The sequence below is a fragment of the Mirounga leonina genome, unplaced genomic scaffold (assembly GCF_011800145.1).
Source record: "Mirounga leonina isolate KUSES-001 unplaced genomic scaffold, KU_Mleo_1.0 Mir_101650, whole genome shotgun sequence".
In the NCBI taxonomy this organism is placed as follows: Eukaryota; Metazoa; Chordata; class Mammalia; order Carnivora; family Phocidae; genus Mirounga; species Mirounga leonina.
In genome coordinates, this window is record NW_023270173.1 from 7539 (window position 1) to 13416 (window position 5878).

At 55.8% G+C, this 5878-nt stretch overlaps 1 long non-coding RNA gene across 1 annotated transcript in view; it reads left to right on the forward strand.

Annotated features, from left to right (window-relative positions):
- Positions 1-401: 401 nt before the first annotated feature.
- LOC118010684 overlaps positions 402-5878 on the forward strand; it is a 9294-nt gene continuing 3817 nt past the window's right edge. Inside the window, exons 1-2 of the long non-coding RNA XR_004679290.1 lie at positions 402-1321; positions 2518-2596. This is a non-coding gene — a long non-coding RNA (uncharacterized LOC118010684). The remainder of the gene's footprint in view (positions 1322-2517; positions 2597-5878) is intronic.

The window sequence follows — 5878 nt, forward strand, 5'->3', positions numbered from 1 at the left end:
GGAATGAGCACTGCGTGTTCTATACAACTGATGCATCCCTAAATTTAGCCTCTGAAACTAAAAAAAAAAAAAAAAAAAAAAAAAATGCAATGTGTTCCTGAACCTTCCATATTTCTTCCCACCTGGCACACAGCAAGTTTCCGTTGAGTACTTCTTGAAAGAGTGAGCTCAGATGGAGCTGTCTTCTCCCAGAGCAGATACATAGGGTCTGGAACTTAGGGGAGAGAAGAGGGAAGAGCAGAGAGGTGTTCCTGTTATGGGATGATCATGCCACGGGGATGAAAGGCACAGCATAGGGAATATGGTCAATGGTATTTTAATTGTATTTCTGGTGATGGAGGTAACTACACTTGTAGTGAGTGTAGCATAAGGCAAATCTTGTCCAATCACTATGATGTCCACCTGAAGCTAACATCATATTTCGTGTCAACTATGCTTCAATTAAAAAAAAAAAAAAAATGAGTCCGAAAGTATGTCTATAAAACAGAACTGAGTTTGTCTGGGAGTGACAGGAACCCAAATGCAATCCAGCTGGAATTAGGCTCCCTCAGCCTGTCTAAGGGCTGAAGGTAACTCTGGTCTCTTGGGGACACTCCGCTCTCCACTTCTGCATAACTTACTTCCAGTTCCCTTCTTTGCTGATTTCTGCTTCCGCTTCCTTTGCCAGCTTTTTCCTGTGCGCCCCTTCGCTTGGTGTTCATGCTCTTCTCCTCAGGATCCTCATGGGGAGTACCATCTATCCCCTGGCTTCAGAGAGCACCGCTCTGGAGGACCTTGAGAATTCTTTTGTGGGTAAGTGTATAAAGTGCATTCCACGGATAAGATCAATAACTGGCTATGTGTGGATTTTAGTTTTGATCCATGAGTGTACAGCGTGGAAGAGTCTTGCCTCTGGAGCTGTAATCACTAAAGGCTGACCTGTTTCTTGAGGATAAAGCTCATTCCCTGTTTCAATCTTATGTGCCTCTAATTCATAAATATGTACCAGGGGTGACGTATCCCACCTCTGGGTTGTATTTATGAACTCTGTAATTCCTAGATTTCCTACAAAGTCTGTTTTGTACGCTCCCTCAGTGGTGCTGCTGGAATACGATTGGGCTGCTAAGGCAAAGAAGCGTTTCTAACTTGTAGTATCAGAGACAGCAAGCTATGAAGGGGTTGGGACGATGTGGTGATCTTTGTGTGACCTCACGAAGCACATGAAACCCACGTTCTGTGTCTTGTGCATCTTCTTCCAAGTGGAATTTCTCCCGCATGTTGGCTTCCTGGGCCAATTCCTGAGCCAGCTGCTGCCAAGGAGGAGGAGGACCAGGATCTGCAGGTACTTCCAGGTGCTTCATTGGCATAGAGGAGTGGGGGTACCAGGGTGTGGCCTGCGACCCTGAGGTGTGCGGGCATAGTGCAGGACCTGGGGGTGCAGGCAGGGACTCCAGGCTAGGCAAGCAGGGAGGTGGTTGTTAGCCTGAAGGGTAGCCCTCATTCATTCACCTCTGGATGGATATCTGGGTTGTTTCCATACCTTGGCTATTGGGAGTCCTGCTACAAGAAACGTAGAGGTGCTTTAGCTTCACACCAAGGGCACGCAGGCTGTTGAGCTGACGCTGAATTGTGTACGACTGCCATCACAGGGCTCTCTGTGCAGAGGGTGGCTGGAGTGGAGATGGATCAGGAGCTGAGGGTTTCTGGGGTGCTCTGCACAGGGGGTAGCCTGGTAAAACAGCTGTAGCTGAGGTGGGTGCGGGCTGGAGTGTCCCAGTGCTCTCTGCAGGGAAGGCACTTTGGGATGTTAGCTATAGCAGAAGTGAATTCAGGATTGGGGGGCTTCTCTGTGCACAGGATCTCCTAGAAAGATGGCTGAAGCTCAGTGGGCGAAAGCTGGGGTGTCGCGGGGTCTTCAGCCCTACGAGAGTCTCGACAGCATTTGGGCTGGGTGGTCCTGGGCTGTCCAAATAGGGGGCTCCTTGACAGGGCTCCTGGAGCTGAAAGAGTAGTGACCCAGGAGGTCCCGTAGCCCTCCTTGCAGGGGTGCCCTAGGAAGCCGAGTTGTGTAGGCCTGGAGTGTTCTGTGGTGCCGAGCACCTGTGTCCCCTCGGTGTGAGGTCTCGCGCTGTGTTGAATGCTGACCAGGGTGCCCCAGTGTGTGCCAGCTGGGTTTGCCTTGTTGGCATAGCTGGGTCTAGAGTGGGCTGGGGACCCAGGGCTCAGCAAGGTAGTACCCTGGCTGGGGTGCTCAGACCCTGCTTCTGTCCATGTTCTCAAGGTGGAGTGGAATGTGACCATGGTGTTTGCCAGGACCTTGGCAGAGAAAGACATCCAGCACTACCCCTCCCCATTTCGGGGAGCTTTTGGGGTGGATCTTTTACATTCTAGTTGCGCATTAAAATGCAGCTTCATTTCTGTGCCCCAGGCAGACAAATCAGCTTACGGGCCCCAGAACTATCTCTCCCCAGGGCAGTTGGCAGGCTGCTAGGCTGGGATCCTCTGCTACGATGTCTCTGTTTCTCTCCTGTTGTGCAGAAGCTGTTCCGACTGCCCTCAGTTGTTCTTTGGGAGGATCTGCTCTACACATAGGTGGAGATTGGTGTATCTGGAGAAGGTGAGCTCTCCCGGCTGCTGGTCTTCCTCTTGTCTTTAGCCTTGGCATCCTTGGCTCACTCAGGAGAAAATACCCCAAATGATAAAAGGCTGCCCAGGTGGTCTGTAGCCAAGACATCAGGCTGAAGCCAGCCCAGGCCAGAGGCCTGCAGGCCATGGAAGCACCAGCATCTGGGCACAGTGACCCAATATGGGTATGGCACTCTGGATGGCGGCAAGTACCAGCCAGGTCTTGGCATCCAGCCCTGAATCACTGACATTAGGGAGTAAGACCCCAGGAGAGGGAACGGCATTTCCCTTCACAGACACCCCACACCTGGATCCTCTACCGGAGTGGGGGATTTGCGCCTGGGTAGTATCCTAAAATTTCCCACTTCTGGGTACAGATGCCCTACTTTTCTGGTTTGGGTGGTTCTTTGTGCTCCGTGGCCTGATCTTCCAAGCGTCTTCCAGAGTCACTGCCTGTGTTGGGGTGGGAGGGTCCATGCGGCCACTTCTTCCCTGTTTGGCGATGGGGGCACCGCTTGGGAGCCAAGTACGTGGTCACGGTGCGTTGCCAGGAGGCAGGGGGAGGTTTCTGCATCCCGGGCACCGTGTGTATCCTCCGGGCTCACATTCTCGGAAGGCAGTATGGGGTGCGGTGCTCGGGGCTTGGTGCACAAAGCTTGCAGCCAGCTCGTCTGAACCAGGAAGGGATGCTGAGTGGACAGGCAGAGGCGGCCTCTGGGACCAGCGAGGGAGAGCATGGGGCTGGGCACCCACGATGCGTGTGGGCGAGTGTCAGAGGGCGGGGAGTGGGCTGGGCAGGCGGCCTCCGCCTGGGGAGCGTCTGCAGGGGCGCAGGGGGGTCGGCAGCTCTCCGTGTGGGTCACGGTGTCCCGTTAACGAGCGTGGGCTCTGTTCTGCAAACCGTGGGTTGGAGCAGGGACGTGGGCTGGCATGCATGGCGCCGTGAGGGAGGCCGGGCTGCTCCTGGCTGCGTGTGTTTGGTCGGGTGCCCGGGGGGATGGGCGGGGCGCAGAGGTGGAGCCCTCGCTCCCCCCGGAGCGCTGGGGTCCTGGCTTTGGTGACTGCTTGCACCAGGACCCCTAAGTCACCACCAGGCCCTGGCGGAGCAGGAGGCGATGTACCCGCCCCCCAATCCCTGGCCCGTCGCCAGGCAGCCTTCTTCACCTGCGGTCCCTGCCCAAAGAGCAGGCGGCTGTCCCCGCCCTCACCCACTGGCCAAGAGCCAGGCAGTTGTCCTCACCCGCTTTCGCTGGCCAATCACCATTCGGCTGTCACTGCCCCGCTCTCCCTCACCAATCAGCAGGCAGCTTTCTCTATCCCGCTCTTCCTTGCCAATCACCAGGCAGCTGCCCCCGCCCCTCTCATCCTGGGCAATCACCAGGCAGCTGGCCCCGCCCCTCTCATCTTGGCCTATCACCAGGCAGCTGGCGCCGCCCCTTTCCTCCTGGCCAGTCACCAGACGGCTGTCCCCTCCCCTCTCATCCTGGCCAGTCACCAGGCAGCTGTCCCCACTCCTCTCACCCTGGCCAATCACAAGGCAGCTGTCCCCGCCCCTCTCATCCAGGCCAGTCATCAGGCAGCTGTCCCCGCCCCTCCCCACCTTGCCCATCCCCCAGCGGCTGTCCCGGCCCCTCTCATCCTGGCCAATCACTAGGCGGATGTCCCTGCCCCTCTCATCCAGGCCAGTCACCAGGCAATGGACCCCGCCCCTCTCATCCTGGCCAGTCACAAGGCAGCTGGCCCCGCCCCTCCCATCCTGGCGAGTCACAAGGCATTTGGCCCCGCCCCTCTCAGCCTGGCCTGTCACCAGGCAGCTGGCCCCGCCCCTCTCATACTGGCCAATCACCAGGCAGTTGTCCCCGCCCCTCTCACCCTTGTCAATCACCAGGCGGCTGTCCCCGCCCCTCCCATCCTGGCCAGTCACCAGACAGCTGGCCTCGCCCCTCTCACCCTGGGTTCCTGCTGGGGTCTTCTGGGCCCTGTAGCTGCAGCCCCCCGGGAACGTGCGGGAAGCCACGGTGTGCTGCTTGCAGGTCCTGGACGTGACAGTGCCTGGGGCTGGGCCTCTGCTGTTGCTGGGGCGGTGGGTGGGGGCGGGGGTTAGGGTTCCTCCTTCACTGATGAACTTAAACGTCAGTGCGAGAACTCCGAGCACAGGAAGAGAAAAGGCAAGGGGCACAGTGGGCAGGTGTGGAAACCCACCCAGATCCTCCCAAACAGAGGCGCCTCTGAGTGGGGAGGGACCTGCAGGTCTGGTGGCCTGGCCCGCAGGGTGGTTACTGGAGACGTCAGCCATTGAGCTCAAGTCAGGAGCTTGCCCGGTGCAGAAAGAGGGGAAATGAACTCTCGGGCCTTAGGGCACAGTCGACCCTGTGATGCTGAAGCACCGGAGCAAAGGGCGAGGACAGTCACTGCCCGGGAAGCTGCTGTGCTGAAATCAAAACCAGGATGAGTTACCCCGAAAGGCACGTTAAATAGACACGAGCGACATTTCTCTAAAGAAGACTTCCAGACGACCAGCAGACACGTGGAAATATGCTGAATGTCACTCATCGTCAGGGAAATCCGAATCCAAACCAGGGTGAGCGGCGACCGCACACCTGTCAGAATGGCTGACATTAACAACACAGGAGGCAACAGGTGCTGGTGAGGATGCGGAGGAAAGGGATCCTCCTGCACTGTGGGTGGGAATGCAAGCTGGTGCAGCCCCTCTGGAGAACAACATGGAGGTTCCTCAAAAATGAAAATAGAGCTACCCAAATCCCAGGATCGCACTAGCAGGTGTTTATCCAAAGGATACAAACAGTGATTCAAAGGGGCACTTGCACCCCCTGAATGTTTATAGCAGAGATGTCCACAATAGCTAAAATATAGGAAGAGCCCAGGTGTCCATTGACAGACGAATGGATAAAGAAGATCTGCTCTATATACACATTGGAGTACTACTCAGCCATCAAAAATGAAGAAATCTTGCCATTTGCAACCAGGGGGATGGAACTAGAGGTTTTTATGCTAAGTGAAATAAGTCAATCAGGAGGACAATTATATGATGTCAGTCATGTGGAATTTAAGAAAGAAAATAGATGAACACAGGGGAAGGGGGGAAATAAAGTAATCAGGGAGGTAGACAAACCAAAAGAGACTCTTAAAAAAAATAATTTATATGCGAGAGCATGAGCAGGGTTAGGGGCAGAGGCAGAGAGAGAAGCAGTCTCCCCACTTAGCAGGGAGCCCAGCGTGGGGCTGGATCCCAGGACTCCAGGTTCATGACCTG